Genomic DNA, 5,276 nt, shown 5'->3' with positions numbered 1-5,276 from the left:
TATTATGAATAATGCTGATATGCACATTCCTGTAAAAGTTTTTGCGTGGACACATGTTTAGGATGAACATTTTTTGTTGCTGTTGTTATAAAAGTAATATGGACTTGTAACAAATTCACATCACTCCCCTGATAAATTAATTTGAAGTAGGACAGTATAAACTTTCAAATCATATGTGATTTGATCAAATCACATGTTGGATCAAATCACATGTTTATCACTGGTTTTGAGAATTTGATTGTGATGTGCCTTGTTTTCCTCATGTTTCTTTGCTCAGAATTTGGTGAGTTCCTTGATCTGTGCCATTATAGTTTTCATCAAATTTGGAAAAAAATTGACCATTATTTCTTAAAATATTTTCTGTCCCCTCTGCCACTTTAGGACATGAATTATCCATATATTTAGCTCCTTGAAGGTATCCCATAGTTCATGGATGCTTTTTTTTTTTAGTCTTTTTCTCTTGGTGTTTCATTTTGGATAGTTTATATTGCTATGTCTTCAAATAATCTTTGTCCTGCAGTGTCTAGCCTGCTACTAATATCATCCAGTGTGTTTTTCATCTCAGGTATCACTAAAAAGTTCAAATCGGGTCATCTTTCTATCTTCCATGTCTCTACTTAACATGTTTAATCTTTCCTCTAATTTACTGAACATATGGAATACAGTTATAGCAACAGTTACAATGATAAAACAATATAATACTGTTTTACTCTGGATCAGTTTTGGTTGATTGATTTTTCTTATTCTTTTTTTTTTTTTTCCTTTTTTTTGGCCACACTGTGAGGCATGTGAGATCTTAATTCCCAACCAGGGATCGAACCCACCCCCTCCCCCCACCCCCCGCAGTGGAAGCACAGAGTCTTAATCACTGGCCCGCCAGGGAAGTCCCTGATTTTTCTTATTGTTATGGGTTGTACTTTTTTGCTCCTTTACCTCCCTGGCAACTTTCGATTGGATGCCAGACATTGTATATTATGCCTTTGTGGATGCTAGATACTTTGTATCCTTTTAAATATTCTGCAGTATTTATTCTACAATATTCTGCAATGCAGGTAAGTTACTTTAAAATGGTTTGATCTTTTTGTGCCTTGCCTTTATTCATTAGAGTGTTTAGTCAAGGGTTACATCTTCCCCACTACTTTAGGCAAGAGACTTAGTTCTCTAAGCAATGTTCCATGAATTATGAGGTTTTTCCACTCTGGCTATTGAGAGCAGGCACTATTCTTGATTCTGTGTGATCTCTGGGCACCATTCCCTCCGATCATTTCCATATCTCTGCCATCCCTCCTAGTCTCACCCCTGCCAGACTTCAGGTGGTTTCCTCAAATGCATGTGCTGATCAGTACTCAACAGAATACTTGAGGGAGCCTCTCTGTAGATCCTTGGGGTTTTTCCCTCTGTGTACCTATCACCTTTCCAGTACTCTGTCCTCTGAACTCAAACCACCTTTTGCGCCCTAGATTCCCAACTCTATATCCTCAACGCAGGGAGACCACTGGACTTTGCTTGGGTTCCCCATCCCTGCAGCATGGCCTATAAACTTTCTCTAGGCAGTAAACTCAGGTATTCATAAGGCTTATCTCATTTATTTCCCATCTCTTAGATATCACTGCTCTTTTTTTGCCTAATATGCAATGTCATGGGAGCCTTTGTTTCATATATTTTGTTTGGTTTTTTAGTTGTTATGTGTAGGAGGATAAATCTGGTCTCTGCTATTTCATATTGGTCAGAGGTACAAGTTGAAGGTCTGGACTCCATTCCTCTCCTATTTCCTTATCTTCTCCAACTCGCAGGTCTTGAATCCTTCCATATTCTTAGATGTGGAATTGAAAGGACTTTGTGGAAACAGCCTCTGGCCCACACCCCCTGAGAACGTGTGTCTAGCTGAATTTGGCAGGTGCCAGCCCTGCTGCAGTTCATACCTTTCTAATTTGGCCTGACACTGTGGGCTCTGACATTAGCTCTGTGGAATGGCTACCACGCTCTATTCCCATCCAGGGCTGTGTTTCTGTTGCTGACAACCCTGTATGTTAGCAGGTTCCTATTTCGAGCATATTTTATTTTTTATTGGAATGTAAAGCTCTACTTTCTATTTTTGTGTAAATATTTTGATAATGTTTCCTAGTCACAGTAGCTCAAGGATGCCTTGACTTTACTACAGTATGTCTCCAAATTTTGCAAGAATAAATTTTTTAAAAATTGGCCTATAACATAAAGAGAATTTGAAGTAGGAAATATGGTGGTGCTGCCCCTGGTCTAAGAGAGGGACTCTAGACCCTGTCCCCTTATATGAACATAAGTGACTATGTCCTTCGCTGGGTACCAACCTCAGGTTCTCCTGTAATAGACACTGGCTGTTCCTGTGGCTCTGGGGCCCAGGATGACAACTGTTCTCCTGGAACGTGTCTTTAACCACTGCTTCAGGAGAGCACAGGGTGCCCATGAGCTAAACAGCAATATTTTAATGAGTGCCAAATTTACTAAAGAACTCTAACAAAATAAAAGTAGAATAATAGAAGAAACAAAGACAGCAGTATATTATTCTGCTAGTGTTGCCATAATAGAGTACCACAGACTGAATGACTTGAACAACAGAAACATATTTTCTCACAATTCTGGAGGCTGGAAGTCCAAGATCAAGGTGTTGGCAGGGTCAGTTTCCCCTGAGGCCTCTCTCCTTGATTTGCAGGTGGCTGTCTTCTCTCTGTGTTCTCACAAGGTCTTTCTCTGTGTGAGGGAAGCGCTGGTGTATTTCCTGTGTCGTAAACTCTTCTTCTTATAAGGACCCCAGTCAGATTAGACTGGTATCCACCCTAGTGAACTTATTTTAACTTAATCATCTCTTTAAAGGACCTGTCTCCAAATATATTCACATTCTGAGGTACTGGGGGTTAGGGCTTCAACATATGAATTTTGGGGAGACAATTCAGTTCCCTACAAGCAGAATATTGATTGTGGTTCTGTATGATCAGTACATGGGATTTCATTTTATATTGTATTTCTCTCTACTTTTGTGTTATGTTTGAAAATTTTCCCAATTAATAAAAGTTAAAAAAGTTACTAATGAAGGTAAAGGGACTTGAGCTAACCTGGGGAAAAATTCTGCCCAAACAAATATTTCTTTGTATAATACTCTTTGAAAATATTGCTTTCTATTTATTGTCCTCTTGTGAAATCAACACACATACACACACACCCCCCACTGTAACCTTAAGCACTGTAAGTTCTTAGGGCACCATCCTCCTATCCTGTCTAGAGCCATATCTCAACTGTTGCAAAATAACTTTGACAATAATAAGTAACAATGGGAATTAGCACTTGTATAGGGTTTTGAAAAGGCATTGTGTGTATTTTTCATATATTTCTTGAGTCCCACGAGAGGCAGGCAGTAGGAGTGATACTGTCCCAAGGTAGGAGTGAGGAGAGGAGCTTTGAGTCAGTGACTCACCAGGTCACTCAGGGTGGAGTTTGCAGTACTAGATCAAGTCTGATTCCAGCCTCAGCATCTTCCCCACGGATGTGCTTCCTTCGTGATGAAACAAAGAGTTATAGCTCCCCCATTATTTTGCCCTCTCTATATTGCAAGAAACGCTGATTGAATAATGATACCTCTGGAAATGACACTTTTTCATTTGCTAACAGTTTTCCTCAAATGTTACTGCTTCAAATTGGCATTTTTTTTTTTTTTTTTTTTTTTGCGGTACGTGGGCCTCTTACTGTTGCGGCCTCTCCTGCTGCGGAGCACAGGCTCCGGACGCGCAGGCTCAGTAGCCATGGCTCACGGGCCTATCTGCTCTGCGGCATATGGGATCCTTCCGGACCGGGGCACGAACCCGTGTCCCCTGCATCGGCAGGCAGACTCAACCACTGCGCCACCAGGGAAGCCCACAAGTTGGCACTTTAATCCATCAATACCAAAACCTACTTTCATGTTTAGCTGATTTCATTTAATTTCTGAAGTGCTAAGCCTTAACGATGTTTTTATCTTTTTGGAAAGATTGAATTTATGGAATGGACACACAGGACAGTTTTATGTTGTGTAGTATATTTTGCTTTTTAATGCAATAGGCATTATCGCCTTTTAAGTATCACCTTTGTTAGAATACTGCTTTCTCAGGTCTATTAATTATCCTGATATGAACTGAAATACTGTTCATTTCAAGGGAGGGCTGGGCTATAAATAAGGAAAATCTCTTTCCTGAACTTTTTACCTTCAAATCTTCCCTCTGATAAATTCTTTCATCATTTTAGTTCAAGAAACAATTTTATATGTACTGCAAGAATTCAGAATGTTTTTTTGCCCCCATGGACTAAAATACCAATTCTCCTATCTCACATAAATGTGTGCAATAGAATGAACTATTAGACAAAGGAAGATGAAAACTGTATCTCTCCTTTCTGTGGACTCACTATCTCCTCTCACTCCCCATCCCAGCAAGAAGAGACCATCCTTGGTCCCTGGAGGCTGAACTCTGTCCCTTCCCCCTGCTCCTGCCCAACTTGCATGATGGCCAGGCACTGGCTGTGGCACTGGACGCTGAGTGCTGAGGCTCAGCAATGAGGGACTCTATGGCCATGGGACGTGGTGCCTATACATGTACTCAGACAGCACCAGGCACAACACAGCAGTGCTGGGTAGCAGAGGGAATGATAGCAATAATGACAACCCCCATGGATGACCAAGTCTCTGTCCATTTATATCATATTCATTCACTCATTTATTGTCTGTCTCTCTCCCCTGGTAAACATCTCCTTGAGTATTTGTTTAATGTATAAGTGATTCAATGAGGTTTTCTTGGAGCCATTAAAGCTCCCAGATCCTTAGGTGATACCAGGGAGGGCTCCAAAGCATGTTTAGTTCCAGTTTATTGCCACTGTGAGGTTCCTGTGTCTCAAGCCTCAGCAGCACCCTCTCTCCTGTTGCGTCAGTACAGACCCTTTGAGTGGTCCTGGCCCTCTCTCCACTATGCCACCTCAACACATGAATTCTTCAGAAAACACTTGTGTGCAGAGACATTTGTTCACAGCTTCTAGATCTTTGTATCATTTGGAATGTTCTTGGCTGTGTTTTGGATTTCTCTTGCTGCCTAACAGAAAACTGTTTTAAAACAATTTATCGTTATCTCTCATGGTTCTATTAGTTGATGGAGCTCACCTGGGTGGTTCTTAGGCTATTTCATATGGTTGCAGTGAGATGACAGCTTTGGCGAGAGTCATCTGAATGCATGACGACTACAGGAATAGGAAACTAACACAAGAAAGAAGACAAATAATTA

This window comes from Lipotes vexillifer, unplaced genomic scaffold, assembly GCF_000442215.2.
Source record: "Lipotes vexillifer unplaced genomic scaffold, Lipotes_vexillifer_v1.1 scaffold310, whole genome shotgun sequence".
NCBI lineage: Eukaryota > Metazoa > Chordata > Mammalia > Artiodactyla > Lipotidae > Lipotes > Lipotes vexillifer.
Note: the sequence above shows the minus strand (reverse complement) of the source record.